Consider the following 22729-nt stretch of genomic DNA (forward strand, 5'->3'; position numbering starts at 1 on the left):
GGAGTCACTTTTCAGGGGCGTTCCTGCGACGGAACGCCCCCCCTGAGTAGGAACGCCCACATGAAACATGACGCAGGTTTCATGTAGCGCAGGGCTTTACACCGTGACGCATATCCATAGATGCGTCACGATGTAAATGGGGCGCAACATGGCGCAGGGTTTACGCCGCCGCTGCGTCACAAAAGTGACGCAACGGCGGCGTAAAAGTGGCGCAACTCCAACATAGATCTGCCCCATAGTGTTGCATATAGATGCCTTATGATGTGATTGAAAAGCCACAAAAATGTCAGTAGAAGCTGCCAAGAAGGCGCAGAAAGTGCTTTATGTTTAAAGTATAAGAGAGATTGATTGAGGGTGCATGCACAGGGTCGTGTTAACAAAAATTGTAATACAAATTAATAAAAACAAGTGAGCAGGTTGCCAATAATTGCCACAGCAGGACACGTGGCATTTTGCAAGATAAAAAATGTAGGCAAATGACATTTTTCAGTAGAGATGTACCCGAGCGTACTGTATGTATTTTCATGAAAACGTGAGCAGCTCTGCTGTAGTGACAAAAAATGGAAATGAAAAGGCACGTGAGTTAAGATAAAATAAAGTAACAGAATAGTAAGTCATTACGTAAAAAATGTAAATGAAATTACATTCGGAGATGAGGGATGAAGGTGAGCAAGTTGGAGGAAGAAGGGGGGAGGCTTTTGTGTGGAAATCATAAAGGCCCTGTTGCGGCTACACAGTGGCATGTTTGGAATTACAGATAACAAAGTAATTAACACCATTTATCAGTGTTTTGAGCCTTTGAGAATGCAACCAGTGATTAGTCCCTCTCAATCGGGCTTCCATCACCTGCTGCACAGTGCTCCTAGAGCAAATGTTTTGTGCAGCGGGAGCTAAATACCTCCATCCCCACATGTGTAAATGCATAAGCAATATAACTCATTGCAAAGAATTATGATGTCCCGTCAACATGTTTTTTTAAAGTAAAACGTTATTGTATATGCCGTCGTTTCCCTGAAATTATCCTGCATCAGGTTATTTCTCAATGAAAATCTGTTGGTGTGAAGGTGAATGCTAATTAAAAATGGTTCTATCATGCTGTTTCTATGACATAATCCCATTATCTATTGCCTTTTTAAAATGAGACTTGCTGCTCAAGGGAATAGTTTACTAAATGAGCTGCAGTAAGTCACAGTTGTGTGAGAGCCGCCCGTCAGTACCCACTGAGGACACGCCTTATTTATTTACCAATAAAAAAACTCAGCTTGTGCCGGCCACAACTGTGGAAGTAGGGGGGTTACCTCGGAGGAGTGGTGGTGGGGGTGGGCAAGCAGTGCGGGGGGAAGAGATAAAATCACGGGCTTGAACGGTGCACAAAGTAATAAAACTGCCATAAATTTGAAACTGCTGAACAGCGAACTTCGAACGAGAGGTGGTGGTGGGGGCAGGCTCAGTGTTGTGAGGAGGTTGGGCAACCTGTGTTGTGGGAGGGGGAAGGTGTGAGATGAGTGGGGACACTGTGACGGGAGCTAAGTGACGTGCACGAATGGTGCACAAAGTAAATAAAACTGGCTTAAATTTGAAACTCCGAGCAGCAACTTTGGAGCGAGGAGTGATGGTGGGGACGGCTCAGTGTTGTGAGGGAGTGGGGGGATGCAGGGGAGAGTATGTGATGGAGATGACAGCTATAAACGTCAGATTCAGCAAACTGAAAACAGCGCTGTGTGCTCGGGAGCAGAAGGCTAAAGAAAAGAAGCTGCGAGGGGTGGGAGGGGTTGTGGGGGCGTGGGAGGCACGGGGAGATTCAATGAAGTTAAATCAGCATCGTGTGTGCGCCCGCGAGCAGAGGGCTAAGAATAGAAGCTGTGAGGGGTGGGAGGAGGTGTTCTGGAGAGGGAGGCACTAGGAGATTAAAAGAGCTGAAAGCAGAGTTGTGCGCCAGTGAGCAGCGAGGAGAGGGTTAAAGAACAAGCATTGGCATTGCAATAAGATTCGCATTTACACGAGACCTATTGCATTGCAAATGGCAATGCCTGCGGGTGACGAGGCACGGGGGGGCCGCGAAAAGGCATCGGAATGCGCGGGGGGGCACGGGATGAAAGTAGTCTGTGTTGTGGAGGGGCCAGCAGCCATGGAACGATATAAATGACTGACATGGCTGTCATGGGGAGGGACCAACAAGCTTAAATCCAATCAGAAGGTAGCATTTATAACCTAAGCCAGTGAAGAAGATGGGCCGGAGAGTGGGCGAAGCTTCCACACTATAGTGTATACTGCATGCCTCGCAAAGCGATGGCAGTGCTTTCGCGCTGCAATGCTAGGCGAGACCTAAAAATAGTGTGCGCCGCTGAGAACAAGGTCACCACCCCCACTCCCAAGTTAATGCATTACATTTCTTCCCAATCCCAGTAGGAAGGTCGCCATACCTTCACGTGGGGATTAGGGTTATCTACAGCGGTGCAGCCAGCCAGACTCTAGCCTCCTCTGTCATGATCCTGGCTGCTGCACGCTGACGTTGAGAGGAAGCCTCCGCTGTCTGGTCCCGCTCCTCTGATTCACTATGGAGAAAGTCAGCTGACAGCAAGAACATGTGAGGAGAACTGCTGCGCCTGACAAACTGCGCACAGGAAGAGCCTGTCCCGAGGAGATCCGAAAATAGGGTCAGGCAAATTGCATTTTTTGGGGGACGGTGCCGGTAAACTCCGCTCCGTGGCGGGTGCCGGAGTTTTTGCAAAACTTCGTACTCCAAGCAGAATATACACTCCACAAACTCCGCTGGTGAAGCGGAGTTAACCACCTAAACTTACTTTTAATGCAAAGGAACTGAGAAAAAGGTAAATGATTTTTGAGAGATTGTGAATAAAAACTGGGAAAGAGTTGTTTCGATCAGTTTATTTATTTAGAAAGTTTTATAGAGCGCGAACAAGATCCTTGCGGATATCAGAGCGCTTTACATAACAACTGGCTGTAAGAAGAACAAAACAGAAATATGCAGTGAACAATCATATAAAACCATAATGAGATCAAATATAGTAGGAGGAATTACAGCATGGTGCTGTCAAATATGACCAGAACTAGAGAACTCAGTTCTGAGGAGAAAATGCTCATGTAAATTTTGCCATGAGAAGCGCTTTGACTTCTTTTTTTAAAGCGGCGGAGGAGGCATTTCGTCTGGTTTCGGGGGGAAGAGTGTTCCAAATTTTGGGCGCCATCCCAGAGAAGGATCGATTATATGTTTTCTTTTTGTTGAACCTTTGAGGTTTCAGTAAAAGGTTTTCGGCACTCCTGGAAGTCTGTAGACCACCAGAGATTGTCAGTTTCTGCGCGGGGTAGCTGGGAGAGTTGTGGTGTAAGGCTTTATGAGTCATGCACGCCACTTTTAGGTGGATTCTAGCTTCAAATGGAAGCCAATTCAAGGATTTTAAGTCCGGGGTAATGTGTGCAGTTCTTTTCGAGCCAGTGATGAGTCTTGCCGCGGCGTTGATAGAGGCTCTTAAGGGCGCTGTTGCAGCTTTTGGTAGTCCACACAGGGAGACACTTCCGTAATCCACACAAGGGAGAACTAGCGCTTGTACTGCCAACTTGAGGTCCTCGAGTGGCAGGAAGGGTTTCAGCTTCCTTAGGGTGCTTATTTGGAAATTAGCTCTCTTTGTGGCGTTACTGATGTGTTTTTGCATCATGAGGTTGTTGTCGAGAGTGATCCCCAAGGATTTTGCAGAATCCACGATGGTTGTACGTTGAACGCGGAGAGCTGTTTGATCAGGTCATGCATTAAAGGGATCTTGGCCGGTGGTGCTATGAGGAATTCTGTTTTTAATGCGTTGAGTTTGAGATGATTTTCTGATAACCAAGACTGGGTGATCATGAGTGTGGAGTTGAGCAAATTAATGTCCTCTATGGAGTTGATCTTGAGGTATAGTTGTGTGTCATCCGCATACATATGAAATTGAACATTGGATGTTTGCAGGATTTCAGTGAGCGGTTCCATGAACAAGTTGAATAAGGACGGTGAGAGTGCGGACCCTTGCGGCACCCCAAGAGATACAGGGGAGGCATTGGAGAGCGCGTTGTTAACCTTGAATTTTTGTGTACAGCTATGCAGGAAGGATGTAAACCATTTTAGCACTGTGCCATACAGACCCAGCCTATGCTCCAGGAGATCTAGTAGTTTCTGGTGTTTGACCGTATCAAAGGCTGATGAGAGGTGTAGTAAGATGAGTAAGCACGAACCATTCTGGTCAAGGATTTGTAGCGCATCATCAAGAATGTGTGTCACGGCCGGTTCAGTGCTGTGACCCGCTCTGAAGCCTGATTGGTGTTTATTTAGTAGGTTGAAGTGATCTATGTGATTGGTCAGTTGTCGGTTGACACATTTTTCCAGCAATTTGGCCAAAGTGGGGATATTGGAAATGGGACGGTAGTTGTTAAGGTCAGTAGGGTCAGCAGTGAGTTTCTTTAGGAGAGGTGAGACTTGGCCTACTTTGAGGGAGTCCGGGATGCAGCCTTGTTGGAGTGAGCTGTTAATGATTTTGGTCCAGAGTGGAAGAAGCCAAGGTGAAAGGGCTTTGACTGCATTAGCCGGGAGGGGGTCCGTGAAATGATTGGCCAGTTTCAGGTTGTTGAAAATCTTGCCTAGGTCGTCTTCAGTGTACGTCTCAAAGGAAGACCAGGCTGCCTCATTTTTGGGGCAGGCCTTGGGGGGGGAATGGCATGGGATGGGTGTAAATAACGGGGTGATTACTGTATGAGGATCAGTGTGTAATGGTCTGTCATTAAGGAGATCCTTTATGAGGTTGTCAGTCTTCAGATTGAAGAAGGTGGAGAATTCTTGACAGTTAGGTTGTGGGCGATCTAGGTCTCGGGCCCGTTGGGGCACTTCCTTGGTTTGATTTTTGATAAGTTCGAAGAGCTTTTTTGGCCGGTTTTTAGCTTGGTCAAGTTGGTGTCTGAAGAAGTCAGCTTTAGTGCGCTTAATTTTTTTGTAGTATGCATTTCTCTTTTTCCTAAGGAGTTTGAGGTGGAGAGCCGATGGGACTGCTCTCCAGTTGCGTTCTGAGGATCTGAGGGCTCTTCTATCCTCATTAAGTAGAGCGTTGTACCAGGGCTTGGAATCTTTAATGCGAGCTCTCTTAAGTTGCACGGGGGTGGCCTCATTAATTATCGAGGTCATAGCGTTCAGATAGTGATTCTTGAGAACATGGACGTCAGAGGTGTTTACAGGGGGCTGGAGCAGGTTATAACTGGAGGCAGGTAGTGAGTTAGGGTTGATTTTTTTCAAGTCTTTTTTCCAGATCTTTGGTTTTGTGGGTTGCGATGAGTTGAGTTTAAAGGTTTCTTTGATGTGAAAGGCAATAATGTGATGGTCCGACCAGTCGCATGGTTGGATCGAGTCCACCTGGATGACGTCAGCTTTGGAGATAATGAGATCAATGGTTGATCCTTTAATGTGTGTAGGACTACTGCAGGATTGGGTGAAGGCTTGATCATCCAGGAAGTTTTTGAAACTGTTGACCCCTGAGTCATTAATGTCATTCCAATGGAGATTGAAGTCGCCTAGGAATATTTGGGTATTTTGCCGCCCGTTGTTAGAGGAGATCAAATCCATGAGGTGTTCGATGAAAAGGAGGTTGTCTCCTGGGGGATGGTAGATGATGTGGAATGAGCAAACAGGTTTGCCCTTGCAGCAAATGTTTAGGCATAAGTATTCGCATGATGTGAACGAGGGCGAAATGGCTCTGTTTATGGTGATGCTGCTGCGATGTATACAAGCTTATATGACTTTGATGGCGTGAAGCGCAATGAATGTCTCGACAGCATCACCTTGAACGAATGTAACTCCGCTTTAATTTGGTGCAAGGCGTTCATAATTTTGTCTAGTCTAGGGTCTGATGCGGATGAATGAGATGTAGGAGGGTGTGTTGTGCCTGCCGGAGGCTGAGTGGGGGGTTGTAAAGTTGTGGATGCTGCCAGTTGTACAGGAATGGGGAAAGGATAGAGGGTGGTTTGTTCAGAAAGGAGCGTAGTAGCCAAAAGGGGGAGAGGTGAGACATTATTATCACGCAGTCTCTGTGGAGTAGGGAGACATCGTTGAGGGGAGTAGGTGTCAGGTGTTGCCGGGTCATGCGATAGGGAGGTGGCTGAAGAGTCATAGGGAAAAAGATTGTATGGGGGAGAGGAGCGGAGAGCTCCAGAGGAATGGATTCCCCCTCTGAGGGGGGCGCATAGGTTGAAGCAGTCGTGCTGGGCAGTAGGTGCAGTGCCGGGGGGGTATGGAGGGGAGGGGTGCGCGTGGGGGAGGGAGAGCTATAAGGCAAGGGTGTTGGAGGTGACTGGGGAGTAAGTGGGGTAAGGGAGATAGAGGCGATAGAGGCTCCAGGCGTTGAAGGTGAGGTTAAGTGCTGAGTGTGGGAGAGGGGGGTAGGTTGAGTGGGGGAAGGACTGGAGCCAGGCGGAGATGGTGAGAGATTATAAGTAAGGATGGGGGGTTAATCCAGTCTGAGTTGCCACGTGGGGGTGGAGAGGGCAGCTGTGATATAAACACACGGTTTTTAATGGTGGGGAAGATGGTATCTAAGAGTTTTAGATTCTGATCCGAGGCCTGAATGAGGATGGTGCCGTTATTGTAGATGGTGATGGTCGCTGTCGCATGAAATAGTTGGGAGGGGGAAGTAACGAAGGCTGTTCTATGTGCAGTTTTCCTAGTAGAGGAGATCGTGAGAGAGGCTAGGAATGCTTTTCTCCATTGGGCTCTTCTCTTAGTGTGGAAAATGAAATCTGGGGTAGTGACACCAGTACGAGGTGAGAAATAAGGGTCCGCGAAGAGCGTTTTAGGGTGAAGTTTAATAAAATTATGTTTGAAGCGCTTGGCAGATTGTTTAGATAGGTTAGGGGGATAGATGATGCTGTAGGTGCGTGTACCTGCACGCTCCATGACGTCCACCCCCAGCGTAGTGACGTACGGAGAGGAGGGAGGTGAGATGGGAGGGGAGAGGCGTGAACGCAGAGGAGAGGTCAAAAGAGGCCAAGGATCAGAAGGAAAGTTTTTTTTTTTTATGTGGGGTGGGGAGGACAGGGAAATGCTAACGATTGATATAACTAATAGGAAAGCCTTTCCAAGATGGCTGCCGAAAGACCAGTGATGATTAGGGTTCCAATGTGTAGTCCTGTCACTCTTTCCATGATCCTGACTCTCAAATGAAGGTCCTCTGTCTATAACCATAGGTAGCAGATGTTGGTCCTTTGTTTCTTTTTAGTAATGTGTAGAGCGAGGTAGTTTTAGGTCTTTGGTCATGACTTGGTGTAGTAATTTAAGAGAGCCAATTTGAGAAGAGCAGATGCTGCTATTAACACTGAGTGGTGAAAATGATGGCTTAGACAAGATGCAAACATAAAGTAAACGAGCAGATTGCCCATTAAAACAATATGAGATGCGAGGGACCAGTTCCTTGTAAGCCAGCCTCGCTCTATGATTGTTAGAACGTCATTAGACTAGGTAGGCGCGATGTGTCCAGAAAGACAATAAAAACCGATGTGCAAACCGTGTGGTCGTTGTTTTTTTTTTTTTTGCCTCACGGACCGATTTTGTGCAGATAAGATCTTCATGCGCTTTTTAAGAGGGCGGGTTAGATATGGGCCAAATACGCTGCGTGCTGTCTCATGCAAAGCAGAGAGATGCAGGCGCCCGAGGGGAAGGATCTGAAATTGCGGCACGAGGAGGGGGTTTATATATACCCTTGTCTTGATCCCAACTGGGGACAAATGTAGCAGTACATCAAGGATTTGATTACTGATTGTGGGTGAGTAAATTGAATCCTCAGACTTCTTTGATTGAGGGTGGCAATGCTGGTTTCCAACCCTTCATTTGAGCACTTCCAAATAAGAAGTATATCATCAATATAGCAGAAGTATACAACAAGAGTTTCTTGCCATGCCTGTATGGGAAAATATAAACTGGTTTTCGAGCTTTGCAATAAAAGGTTTTGCATAGGTGGGTGCCCCCGGAATACTCATAGAGGTACCATTCTTCTGCAGGAAGTAGTAAAATATTGTATTTCAGTTACCATGAACCATCAAAGTACATAACAAATACAATAAATTACATCTTAATAAATAAGTAGATAAAATGGCACGTGCCCAAATCGGTTTGAATTGTTTCCCTGTCTGTGCAACTATAAAATCTCAATAAATACACATTTTAATCCTATAACTAATCAATTAATGCAAAAACAGCTTAAAACTGAGTGCAAATGAACAATTAATCAAAAGATTAAAACCTCAGGGAATTTTAAAAACATTAAAATTGTGCATTAATATATAGTCCATGAGTTATATATATAGTTTTTGCAGAATTTTTATCAACATACTGTTTCTTTTAGAATTTCACTGCGCCTATGCCATACAGCCTTTAAGAATTTGCTCACAGCAAGATATTCTTGATAAAAAAAACAATATATGTGTCTCGGTCTCGCTGTCCGAGCCACAAGCAGGACAAAGACTTGTAACCAGATCTTTATTTCATTTGTCAGTAAAGGATCTCAGTGGGAGATACCTAAGCAAAGATGGACATACAGGCTTTTGGCTAGGGGCGGAGGTATTGGGTCTGAAAATGTTTCAAAACACGGGACCAGTTTGATATCAAGGTACATATTAGTCAGCGATCTGTTTGATCCACTTCTTATGTAACATTTGTGTCTGTGTGCCCAGTAGAGAAATTTGAGATTAGTGATGTCGGCTCGAGATATAGCATTTGGTGCATCCCATAATATGTTAAAACCCAGCCTCTTGAAAACAATTTGAGCCAGGGAACTGCCTGTGCGCCCATTATATTTAGTACGTTTTTGAGCGCATCTCTGTAATCACTTAATTCAGGTGTAGACCAGAGGCAAACTCAGTACAGTAGGTGTTTAAGTGCTGCCCAGTCGTTAATTCTCTTCAATCCCAATTCAAAATATAGTGGAATTAGAGGGTGGTTACCATTCTTTGGCAGGTAGTACTGGATACCCCAGCAAAACAAGCAAAAATATAAAGGTTCCAGTATAAATACCTTATTGGTGTTAATGTTTTCATGTTGCAGTAATGCCCATTTCACTGCCTCTATCTGAGGGATGCCTTTGCGCCCTTTATATTTAGTAGGTCTTTGAGAGCATCTCTGTAATCCCTTAATTCAGGTGTAGACCAGAGGCAAACCCAGTACATTAGGGGTTTAAGTGCTGCCCGGTTGTTAATTCTCTTCAATCCCAATTTAAAAAATAGTGGAATTAGTGGGTGGTTACCATTCACTGGCAGATAGTACTGAATACCTCAGCAAAAATAGATGTGGTAAAAGCAAAAATAAGGAAATTCCAGTATAAATACTTTATTGGCAGTACTGTTTTCTTGTTGTAGTAATGCCCATTTCACTGCCTCTATCTGAGAGATAGAAGTATACAATGCTGTACCACAATAGTGCGAAACCACCAGGTACTTAAGTCACATGTAGGTATCTGTGCTAATCACGTCAAAACATCTGTAGTATCCTGTATGTATGATTTCCAATTCTGGACAAACGGTTGCAAAAAAAAAGTGTTGAAGTACTTGTGAACAGAGTATAGTGATGGTGGTATTCCCGAGAAAGGATAGAGGGTACGTTTTTGTAGGTAAACACCGCACTGGATATCGTACGTTGCGTTGCACTGGTTAGCAGGTTGCAATTAACCTTTTACTTCATAACTGTTCCGCTTTGTTTTTAGATTTAATTGCTGGACACACCAACATTTTAATTGTCGGAATGCTAAGCAATCTGTCTACATTTAGCACACTGATGCATTAGGCATGTTACTGGTTCCGGCTAGTTAGTGTACGCAGATTTCTAGAGGTATCTGGAGTTTCTGTGTTTGTTTCCCAGTATATGTAGTGACTCATGTTTAATGATGTAAGACAGATGATACTTTGACATTTTGTTTTTAGCATTCATGTATTGTCCCGAGCAACATAACCACCTCAGGGACCAATTTACAATTGCCTCTTTGATTGCATGAGCACTACATACTCATCAAGATATTGCCATTTTCGAGATTGGGCAGGACTTTGTATGTTAATAAGTAAAACAGAACCGAGGGGCCAATATTTAGCATTGGTGTGTTACTTCACGCATGCTATTCATGTTATAAATGCATATCTAGATTGGACTCAGTTTCCTTGGGCATATTTTAGGCATGCAGCACATGTTGGTGTACTTCATCTTCATTTTACCTGATCATTTGCTTACTCTTTTTTTTTTTATATAACAATGCTCTCTCTGGTTGAGGCTTCATGACAATACGTGTTGGATGTTCGGCTTGTCACCCTGGTAATTCATTATAGGGTGTTTCACTACTAACATTTTTGATAAAGATGTCCCCTGAGAAGTATCCCTTAGATCACTAAGAATCATTACCGGCACTGATGTGTTGCATGTGATACAGTCATGATTACATTACGTTCTCTGTTCCCTACGAACTGTCCTAACTGGATCTTTTTTGTTTCTTACTTTTACTTATAGTAACCCCTGATGAAGGGTTTTCCCGAAATACATTGGGTTTTGGGCATGATTACTTGAATAAGAAGATTTTTGCATGATCAAATCCAGATCATGAACACATATTTCTTCCATCTTTGATAAAGCAATCGCGGTACTGAAGAGTGGCAACTTAATTTCAAGAATTTGTTAAATCATTGTTGAATGGTGTATATATGTAGCCCAAGGGCTATAAAGTTGTGCACTTTGGTTCGGGTTCTCCATTGGTGAGCAGATATTTGCCAAAATAAACCTTTTGCTAGCCCCAAACCTTCCTTTTTAATAGGTATAAGACAATCCTAGGGTATGCGCTGAACAGCCCAGAAGACAGGGTGCAGTGAATTCAAAACGTAGGACATATACCTTTAAGTTTTATATGTCCTGCAGCGAAAAACTGCTAAATTAGCTTTTTACTACTACAAGGCCTACCTCTCCCATAGGATATACCTTGTTACGTTTAATAAGCTGTAATTTCCAAATGTGAGTAGGCAACCAATTTGTGTTCACATCTGTGCAATTGCATTGAAAAGTCCTAACTTATGATGAAGTCAGATTTTATGTTACAATTCTGAAAATGCCACTTTTAGAAAATTATCATTTTCCTGCCTTAGCAATTTAGTGTCTGTAGCCTGTCTGTGGGTTACATAAATGAGTGTAGCTGACAATTGGGCTTTTTTAAAATTCCTCCTAGACAGCCACACACAATAGAGAGCTAGCTCTACTTACACTTGAATCGGCTATGTACTACCTCCACACAAAGAGCTGCATACCCCCTCTAGTTAGTCTGGAGCCAGTACAGGGAAAGTAGGAGGCCTGGGGACTGAAAGGCAATTTCTAGATGCTTTACCCACCTTCCAGAGGATGGGTACCAGGTATAAATTCTGGACCTTAGACACCAACTCTTCAGTACACCACTGGACCTGTGGATACTCTGCCAGGAAGAAGGACTGCTGTGCTTCTGAAAAGATTGCCACTTTGCTGTAATGCTGCTCTGAAGATCAGCTGCCCTGCTGTGCTGGCCGGCTGCCGTCTTGCCTAGGTGAGAAGGACTAGACCTGGATCTGTTGAACCCAGGACACCAAAGTGACTCCAAGGGTTAGTTGGCTGGCCTCCTGACTTGAGCCTCCAACAACCTTGAACAAGCACACAGAATCTGCCATCTGTGAGTGTACCCTGCCAAGTGGTGCCACCCCAGTCCTGGACCCTTGGATGGGGGCCTAAGATGCTCTTCCAGCCTCTGTGAATCTAGCGGGACCAACGCATTGCCTCTGCTGCACGGTGCTCCCCAAGCAATTGAAGCATCACTACTGCTGTGTAGAACGGCACCTCCACAAAGACCTGCAGGAAATCACAGCCCGTTGCCCCATCGGAACCCTTGCTGCACAATGCATCTTTGCATCCCTCGTTGACAGCAGCCTGATCAATGATGCTAGACTCCGCATTGCTGCATCACAGCTCCTCAGAACAAATGAATCACTCTGACTGTGTGACACTTCCTTGACGCCAGACTTCACATAGCAAGTCCTCTTTGATGGGATCTCCAATGGCGATGCAGGATCTCGCACCTCAGCCTTCCTGCACCTCAGAATTGACACATCACTTTTGCTGCTCAACATATCTTCGACATGGATCCTCACACCACTCCGCAAATCAGGATTTTAAGTACTCTGTTCAGTGGGCCTAATTGGGTCCCTGGAGCTGGCTCGCATTCCAACAAGGTAAGCTTGAACGTTTGACTTTGTCCCGCTATTTTCACTGAATTCTTAAAACTTGCATATCTCCGGTTCTACTGATTACATTGTTTTCATATTGATCTTGTTTTATTTATTAAGAACTGCTCTAAAAACCTAATATTCCATGGCAATAGCGAAAAAACATCAAAAAAGCACATATGAAGCAGTGACACCAGCCCTAGAAGTTTATTAATGTAGGGAGCAAACACTAACCCTTTATGGCGCAGAACTGTGGGGTGTTAACATCCAGGAAGGGGGGTGTCCTACCTTCTCGTGGTGTTCCAGGAGGTGTCCGTGTTTGCTGCCTTGAGTCCTGTGCCCTGTGGTCTCCTGTCGGCTCCTGCCTGTGCTTGTGTCTCCCTCCCGCCGCCGCTTTCTGACACACTCGCGGTTGCGGCCAGGAGGGGGACTACATTTCCCAGCAACACCTGCTCGAGGGGAGCGGAAGTCGACGCCCACTTGCCGCGCCCAGAGGCGCTACAAAATCAAGCTCACCCTCGGTGGAGCGGGGGTGTCCTACCTTCTCGTGGTGTTCCAGGAGGTTTCCGTGTTTGCTGCCTTGAGTCCTGTGCCCTGTGGTCTCCTGTCGGCTCCTGCCTGTGCTTGTGTCTCCCTCCCGCCGCCGCTTTCTGACACACTCGCGGTTGCGGCCAGGAGGGGGACTACATTTCCCAGCAACACCTGCTGGAGGGGAGCGGAAGTCGACGCCCACTTGCCGCGCCCGGAGGCGCTACAAAATCAAGCTCACCCTCCGCGTTGCGGGACCGCGCGCGGGCTGAGCCCGGGCAGAGGGCGGGCCGTCTGTGGCCATCAGGGGCTGCAGGAGGCTGGGCTGGGCCCCCCCTCTAAATCGCTGGTACTGACGCATCCGACTCTAACCAGGTACTGTCATTGAGTAACATTGTCAATCACCCCCTGTTGTGGATTCGGACTGGGTTGTGTCTATTGAACATTTCCTGAAATAGCCGCCCTACATATGTTAGGTGTTCATGTGTCTGGGCCTCCCTTCCTTGATACTTGCTTGTTCCAGCCACATATATTCTTTATTTACCTCCTGCCTATTATACACTCTACTGGGGTTTGTTTTGACCTGCTTCACGGTTTGCCCCTGTATTACTAATGTCAACTCGCTCAGGTAAAAGCCTGAGGGGGAGTGTGGGGGGTATGGCGGGAACTATGGATCAGTTTATTACCCGTGTGGCCAATGTCATTGACAAAGAAATCTCTATGGCTGAGCGGCGGCTATCTGGTAGCCCATTTGGTGATAGACGATCCTCGATCGGCCCGATAGCTCAAATACCCTCACCGGAGCGTGTTTTGGACCCACTCCCGCACCCTCTTGCCCCCTCTCCTTTGGACCATCCTCGTGTGGCGGCCTTGAGAGCCAATATAGAAGGGCTTGAGAATCTGTCGGATACGGCACTTAATGCCCAAAGTTATGTGGCCCCAGTTGTAGCAGTAAGCAAGTCAGCCATTTCTATTTCCCACTCGGCTGACCCCACCACTCTCCTAATTTCACCTACCCCGGTGACTACCATGGTGCAGGCAGAAATCCAGCCAGTCCCCCTAAAGACTAGAAGATTTATTACCTTACAGAAAAATAGACTTTCTAAAACCTGTAAAAACCAGAGGCGGGCAGCTGTTAGGAGGGGCGTTTCCAATAAGGTAACAGGGGGGGACTCTAGTTTCTTCCAGGAAGATAAAGAAGAGGGCACCACTGAGGGGAATACAACTTCCGCCCTCAATACTCAGACTGTTGGTAGTGTAGCGCCCCTCTCCTCAGATTCTTTCCTGGCTAAAAAAATGGAGGAAATAATGAAATCTTTACTTTTGCCAGTATTAGATAAAATTAGAGGGCTATCTGAGCGAATAGATAAAATGGAGCAGACAATCCTAGATAATTTTTTCTCATTGAAATCTTTTATAAAAGTGCAGCTAAGATCTAGGGATGACAGCTTAGGCGGGGGTTTTGCCAAAAAGGTGACGTCTACTGCCCAACACAATTTAGTTCCTACAGTCGACAACTCACCAGTTGTTTTGGAGGTGATTAATCATAACTTGCTCTCTACGGTGCCTGTCGCTGGTACCTCCAGTACCATCGGCCTGTCTCTCCCTAAGCCTGCTGAGAAATTTAAATCCCCCAAAGTTACTACCACCATCTCAGGCAAAAAGACGGTTTGTCCCCCGGCCTCGGCTAGCGCAGGTGAGGGAAATTTTACTATTACAGCTATATCTCCATTAGCTGATAGCGCACTAGAGATCCCAACTCCCAACTTAGTGGAAAATGCAAAAGCCCATGTGATGCATCCAGGTGAGGCCCCTCCCTGTGGGTGGGACTCTATTATAAATCTCCCCCCTGAGTGCCAGCCCTATGTAGTCGTTTTGACCGGGGTTCCGGTTCTTAGTCCAGGTAAGAGTGAGTCCTATACTGAATTGTTCAATAAGACCTTATTTTGGCTCAAAGAGAACAGACCCCTGCCCGAGTTTTGGGGGGGCAGGATATTACACGTACGTAGAGTCGGTTGGATTGGTACTAGGGAAAAATCTATTTGTGGCGATTGTATCATAGTGAATTTTGAAGACCCAAGGATTGCCAGTTTCATATGTAGAGGTCCCATGAAGGAACATAGCTTAGTAGGAAGCATGGGTTCAATTGGCACTTGTGACCTCAGCTATTTTAATCCTTCAACTCTGTCGAGGCAGACCGGAACCCATATGTGGGAAGGTCGGGACTGTAGACAAATTCGTGGCTGTACCTCTCAATTTAGCCTATTTAATAATGGTCCTGGCCATTTGCAGGGTCGATTTTGGAAAGGTTATTGACAGGTAATTCCCTCTATACGTGAGCTATACATTGAACCATCTGGGGAGTCATTAATTGCAAGTTTACCCCTTGGAGAGCCGCAGGTGAGCTCTTCCATCACTACCCTCCCTCCTTGTCTTATGCCTAGGGGACATTTACAGGCGTTGTACCAGTTTAGTGGGGAGACGCCTGTTGAAGGTTTTCAAACTCCTTTTGCTGTGGTATCACCTGTCGGTGATAAGGATATTGCCATGGATTATACTCCCATTACAGGAGCATTGGCTTTAGGGCATGGAGAGATTCCCAGCATTCCTCTGAAGGTAGTAAGCTGGAACATTGCCGGCCTAGCTCGGAATATAAGCATCCCAGACTGGAACACATTTGTCGAATCTTTTTCGATTTGTTTGTTCCAGGAAACCTGGTGCATGGATCCACAACATAAGCTGGGATACAGTACTTATTTTGCACCAGCAGTTCGTCCGAACGGAGGCAAAGGGCGCCCCTCCGGAGGCCTGCTAATATGGGTAAGCATTTCCCTGCGGTATTCTATTAAAAGTATAGCCACTAATTCCCCGGACCTTTTGAGACTATCAGTAAGAGGCCCGTCTGGTGGAGGAGTGCTTGAAATATTGAATATCTATGTTAGAAGCACTAGAGGTGGTTTATCTATTCTTGCCCCATCTGGCATCGATGAGGAACTCAAGCGCTGTGGTCCAGACTCCCTTGTCTTATTAGCTGGGGATTTTAACTGCACATTCGAACCTCTTGCTGTGGAAGATGTGCTGGGCATTAGTGACGATGATGCAAGGAGAGGCATCCCTCTGTTGTCAATTACTCCTATTAGAAGATGGACCCAAAACGCAATTGACCTCAATGCTCTTTGCCTGGAGCATGGTCTCAGAGCAACTAATGGTAGATCCAAATCAGACCAAATGGTGGCACATACGTTTAACAGAATAGGGCATTCCTCTAGGATTGACTACATTATGCTGAATTTTCGGTTGTGGTCTTTCCTGGTGGACATGGAGGTTCGGCCTTCTATTGATAGCGACCACAATCCTCTAACCCTGTCTTTGTTCCCACTGTGGAAGGGTTGGTCTCCCCTCCTAACCCCGCATGTGTGGAAAACAACCCATGAAGTGTGCCCCTCTAATTGTGGTAGGCGCCTGAAATGGAAAAATATCATTGCTAATGAGGCCAAGATGCTGGAGGTACAATCTGTAATGGCTAATATTACACTCTGCCTAGACTCCCCCTCATTCAGTGTGCAAGAGGTACCTGCAGTTTTTAAACGAACCACAAAGGCTATAGGTGAATTATTCATAGCCCCCATTGGGGGGAAGAGGGCCAATAAGAGTGATGGCAGGAAGGGTCCTGCTGGGTGGTTTTCAGCTGCATGTCGTATGGCCAAACGGGAACTCCTAAAGGCAGTAAAATCTAAGATTAGAGTTCTGATTTGTGCCGCGAGGGGTAATTACAGGAGGGTATTAGCAAAGGCAAAGATAGATTGGGAAGACCAGTTTTGGTGTGACCTGAAGGCCGCTAGTCTAAGGAAGGATGCAAAGGGCTTTTGGGACCTACTCAGAGATAGAGAGAGACCTGTGGATACAATGATCACCTGTAACGTACCTGAGTGCGCGTGGGTCACTCTATTCAACGGCTCAGGACCAGGGGGAAAGTTTGAGAACATGCCACCCTCATGCACCTTTTCAGTCTATGGACGAGCTTGTGTTCACATCTAAGGAAGTGGTGGAGGCGATTAACACCCTTGTGCCCAATAAAGCTGCTGGCCCGGATGGCATCCCAGGAGATTTGCTACGCATCAACCCAGACGAATGGGGAAAACTCATCTCCGCCTTATTGAATTCCAGTCTTGATGGGGCATCCCTTCCGACTTCATGGAAGGGTGCTGAGGCCGTTCCTATTTTTAAGAAAGGCTGTCGCAACGACCCAGCTAACTATCGCCCAATAAGCCTCTTAGACACTTCACAAAAAGTGGCTGGAAAAGTGGTTTTGTCAAGGATACTGCAATGGGTAGAGGAAAAGGGTATTCTCTCAGACTTTCAGGCTGGTTTTAGAACAGGCACGGGGACAATAGAGCAATCCTTTCGTCTTCTGATGCTATACTGGAAAGTGGTTCTACTGGGCAAAGGCAGTCTGTATCTTGCTTTTATAGATTTGCGGACTGCCTTTGACCTAGTTCCCCGTAGCCAATTATGGAGTGTGCTCAGCGAACAGGGTATACCACCTTATTTGCTGAGCTTGTTGATAAACCTCCATTCTGATAATTTTGCCCAGATTAGGTGGGGAAATCAGGGACAAAAAACAGCACGTATACCTGTAAATAGAGGGGTACGCCAGGGTTGTGTCCTTGCCCCCACTCTGTTCTCATTGTACGTCAACGGAGTGGTGGAGCATCTGCTACAACACCCCGCAGATGCACCATCCCTGGCCGGTAGAAGAATACCCACCCTTCTATTTGCAGATGATACCCTTCTGATTTCTAAAACCCCGGTGGGTTTGCAGAGTCTATTAACTAACTTCAAGTCTTTTTGCGATGCGAGAGGGTTAGCTATTAATACAGCTAAGACCAAGTATTTGGTCCTTAACCCCCCGAAAAGGTTGGCCAAACCACCGTCTTTGGACTCTGCTACCCTCGAAAGAGTGTCAGAGTTCGACTACCTTGGTATTCGCCTCTGCGACTCCATGAGCTGGAAGTGTCACCATCAAAAGATGTTGCTGACCCATAAGAGGGTGGTGGGTGCCTTGCTTAAGGAACATCGTGCCTCATCCCTGAAACCCATTGCTCCTGTCCTAGATATATATAGGGCAAGGGGGGTTAGCGCCGCTCTCTATGGGGCTGAACTTTGGGGGGGTCTATAAGGTGGACCACTTGTCCCGTTCTGAAAATAAATTCCATAAAGATCTTATAGCACTCCAACTCTCCCACTGCTTCTGGATGTGGGCACTCGGCCAATCAGCGATCAGGCTAGGCTCCGCCCTCTCCTCCTATGGGCGAGAATATGGAGAACATCAGAATTATCCAGTTATGCGGATGGCCTAACCGAGGTGCTGGGGTCACCAGGCTGGTCCAAGATCCACTGGCTGAGGGAGGTCAAGCGTCTCCTTTTCTGCCTTGGTCTTGGCGAGGCCTGGATTAATAGAACCGCACCTCCTAAGTCTGAGCTGAAAAAGATTTATTGGAGCTGGGTGGCGGGCATCAGAAGCAGTAATGTCAATCTGTGCAGGTCCACTTTGGATTTTCTTTTGGTCAAAGAAATTTATTTTTGTGAACCTTACCTGGATGTCATCTCCAATCGTAAAGACAGGGCCCTATATTTTCAATTCAGAATAGGTTTACTCCCTGTGGGAGAATTAACATCCAGGTGGAAGGTTCCATTTCAAACAACTTCCCTTTGCCCATTTTGTGATAAGAGGTCTGAGTCTGTTCCCCATTTTTTTGTTTGAATGTCTGGCTTATGCAGCCCCCCGGAGTAGGTGGTTAAAACCACTTTGCAGAGAACTTGGAACCAGACATTGTATAGAAGCCCTACGAATATTAAAAAATGACCCAAGGCCCCTCTTTGCTTGTGGTTTAGCCAAGTTCCTAGGATGGGCTTGGCGCATCAGGTCATCTAGGCTTTTGTATGTTGTTTAATTTGTTTTTTATCCGATATTTTTACCTGTTTTTAGCTAATTTATTGGCATCAGTAGCAGTATGAAATGTTTGTCTATCTTTCCATGCACTGATTCCTTTTTATCTTCTTATTGTACAATGTTGTAGTTTTGCTTTTTAAGATATATTCATATCGAAATAAAGCCTCTTTGACTGACTGACTGAATATTCCATGGCAATAGCGAAAAAACATCAAAAAAGCACATATGAAGCAGTGACACCAGCCCTAGAAGTTTATTAATGTAGGGCGCAAACACTAACCCTTTATGGCGCAGAACTGTGGGGTGTTAACATCCAGGATAAACTGACTGTGGAAGGGAATAGATTTATAAGGATGTTGCTGCAACTCCCGATACCCACTCCCATGATCCCCATATTACAAGATTTAAATCTTAGGCGAATCGGCCATCAGGCCAAATTAAGACCCCTGTTCTTTGGGTACATTTGAGCACCACACAAGAGCTCAAACACTATAAAGATGGGCTAAAGGAGATATTGGAACTTGACCCTAATGCAAACCTTCCATGGCTACGAGATGTGCGCAGTTCGTTTCACAAACTAGGCCTAAGAAGCTTCTGGGATGACCCTCTATCCTTAACTTACCACTCTAAACGAATTTTGAAAAACACCTACTGGTCATACTGCCAGGATAGCTTACACTCTAGTCAAAAAGCAGGTAGGTTGACCACGCAGTTTTTAATCATTAAACCGGCCCCCTTGTATGAGGTCTTTATGGATGAAATACAGCCCCCGCTAACAAAGTCGCTATACATGAGGTTTTGCTAGGAGGTCTTGCAGACCAACTCAAATACATCCAAGTGGCTGCACAATAACATAGACGATAAGAACGCCATCTGCCCCCTTTGCACACAAAACGCAGTAGAAAATGATGCTCACGTATTATTCTTCTGTCCAGCTTACATTATTCCCCGGAAAAAATGGATCAAACCAATGTGACAATATTGGATTTAGGCTCCATTTAGAAGCAGTCCGCAATCTAAAAACAGACATATCTCAGAAAATTGTTTTTAGTCTAGGTAGATATCTATTTGCTGTTAACCTAACACGTAAGCGAAATGGATTGAATTTTGTTTTACATTTTTTATGATATTTACTATCAATGTCGACTTTTAGTATTGTACATTTAGATTGAAACCCATGAAATTTAACTTCACTTACTTGACATTTATTAACAAGTGATTGATGCATTTGCACTTTATCTTCGACAATGTTATGCACTTTATTGGTCCTATACTGAGTGAGCATTTGAATTTTTGTATCTAGTTGAAATACCCCTAGGTAGTAAAGAAGATGTCAAAAGCATTTGCACTTTATTAGTCTCAGGTATGTTTTAAATGTTTAATATTTTTAACTATGTGTTCCCCAAGGTGTTATTTAAATGTTATTATTTGTTGGACTTGGCCCTTTTTGCAGGGTCATCCCTGAACTTTTTGCCTTCCTCCTATATTTTTCCTGACCAGTTGTTGGCTGTTTTATGACTCTGGGCACTTTACCACTGCTGACCAGTGCTAAAGTGCATATGCTCTCCCTATTGTAAATTAATGTATAATTTGTGATTTCATGATTGGTTGGTTTGGTTTACCTGTCAGACCCTAGTACAGTGCACCAGGAGTGCCCAGGGCTTGTAAATCCAAATACTGCTGGTGAGCTTGCAGCATTGGTTGTGCCACCCACAGAAGCAGCCTGTAAAAGTGTGTCTAAGGTCTGCCATTGCAGAGCCTGCGTGCAGTCTGGTACTGTCATGCTGAACGGGCAAGTGCACCCACTTGCCAGTCCCTAAACCTTCCCTTTTCTTCATATCAGACACCCCTATGGTAGGCCCAAAGGCAGGGTGCATTTTAAGGATAAGGTAGAATATGCCCTGGTGTGTGTGGCATGTTCTAATAGTGAATTACAGCCATTTTAGTTTTTCACTATTGCAAGGCTACCTGTTCTCCATAGGCCTGAATGGGCAGTTTGGTTATTACATCTTATAATCTTAACTGACTCAGAGAACATGGTAGAAATTCAAATTTGGTATGCCTGAACTCAGGATGATGAAATACATCTTTTAGTGAAGTTGGTTTTAACATTCTGTGTTTGAAAATGCCACTTTTAGAAAGTAGGCATTTTCTTGTCTAACCATTCAAACCTGCCTCTGCTAGGCTGTGTATTCCTTTGTCTGGGTTCTTTGAGTGACAGGGCTGGGGAGCGGCTGATGTCTCTGCCCTGCACAGTGAATGAAGAGAAGGAATCCTGTCAACAAAGTGCTCCAGGGCTGTACTTGCCTTCCACAATGCTGGCTCCACCTCCTGTGGGTTGTCTAATGTTTCTGCCCTACACTGTGAAAGTAAAGGAGAAGTCTGGTAAACAGAGTGCTCAGGAACTGGTTTGGACTGGGCAAAGGCCCCTCTGCCCTCAGAAGACAAAGGATTTTGGGGTATAAGTATTGGGACCCAGATCCCAAGAATTTAGATCTCTTAGGGAAAACAAGAAGAACCTCTGCTGTGGGAGGAACCAGAAGAAGCTGAGGAGAAAACTATCCCTGAACCTGGGGGATTGGCCTGCAGTGGTTGCCTTTCTACCAAAGAGAGGAGAAAGGAACTTTGTGTGTACTTTTGCTCAACTTGTGAAGGATCTCCAAGGGCTTGGATAGAGCTTGCCTCCTGCTGAAGTCTCAGGAACAACAGACTTCACCCCCCAGCTCCCCAGAGTTCTTTGGAAGTGCCTGCTGTTGTTGTTGGGCCTTCTGAGGGACTGCGTGTCGCAAGGAGCTGGAAGCGCGACTCAAGAAGGAGAAGCGTGCCGCCGTCTGAGCTGTTGTCGTCGCATCTCGTAAAGTGTGTCGCCGCTGCAGCATCGCATCGAGCCGAAGCGTCTTGCATCATCCAGAAAGTGTCTCGCAACACCGAAGAAGCGTGTCGCCATCGCAGCCATCGTAGCTGACTCATTGCACCGCATCAAGAGAAGAGTCTTGTATCGAGGAAGAAGCGTGTCGCCATCGCAGCCATCGTAGCTGTCGCATTGCACCGCATCAAGCGTGCAACCGTTGGAGCTGTTGTCGTCGCATCTCTTAAAAGGGGTGTCGCCGCTGCAGCATCGCATCGAGCGGAAACGTCTCGCAATGTCGGAGAAGAGTGCCGCTGCCAAGGCCGCTGTCGTCGCATCTCATAAAGGGTGTCACCACTGCAGCTGAAGCATCGACTCGAGTCTTCTCGCAACATCGGAGAAGCGTGCCGCATCTGGAAGATCTTCACGTCTTTATTTCTTTCGTTGCCCTGCGTGTCGCATCTAAAAGGTACATTGACTTAAAGTGTCGCATCTAAGAACTTAAGAGAACTAAGCAAAATTCTACCATCTAAGGTAACAGTATTGTGTGTTTTTGTCGTTTAATGGTCTTGTGGTAAAACTATATAAAGAATACTTATTTTTGATATAAAACCTGTGTGGTGTCCATCTGTAGTGTTGTCACTTGATTACTGTATGTGTTCACAAATGCTTTACACACTGCCTCTGAGATAAGCCTGTCTGCTCATGCCAAGCTACCAAGGAGTTGAGCAGGGGTTATTTTAGGAGTGTACCCCCTTACCCTGACTAGAGGAGAGGGTCCCTATTTGTCACAAGTGCATACCTGTGCTAACTAGAGACCCCCAAGTCTAACATTATTCATATCTAAAACTGATCCTATTAAATTTCATATAGATGTCTCGTCATAACAATGTATCCAATATTTATAGGTCTGGACTGCATCATACAAATAATCTCTGATCTTTCCGATATACATGTATTGCATAAAGTTGTATCTTATGGGTTTTAAAAAAAAAGAATTGCTCTACTTTCTGAAACTGATGTGGGATACTTTTGTGGTGTGTTTTGACTGTGTTGTTGTTTGAAGTGTTTCACAAATACACTTTGCCTCTGAATAAAGCCTGACTGTTCTGTGCCAGGCTACTCAAGCGTTGAGCACAGATTAATTTAGAGCTTGT

General features: G+C 45.6%; 1 protein-coding gene across 2 annotated transcripts in view; it reads left to right on the forward strand.

The window, feature by feature from the left end:
* Window positions 1–22729, forward strand: part of LOC146810887 (uncharacterized) — an 898367-nt gene that overhangs the window by 124268 nt on the left and 751370 nt on the right. The window lies entirely within an intron of this gene.

This window comes from Triturus cristatus, chromosome 7 (assembly GCF_964204655.1).
Source record: "Triturus cristatus chromosome 7, aTriCri1.1, whole genome shotgun sequence".
Taxonomy (NCBI): Eukaryota; Metazoa; Chordata; class Amphibia; order Caudata; family Salamandridae; genus Triturus; species Triturus cristatus.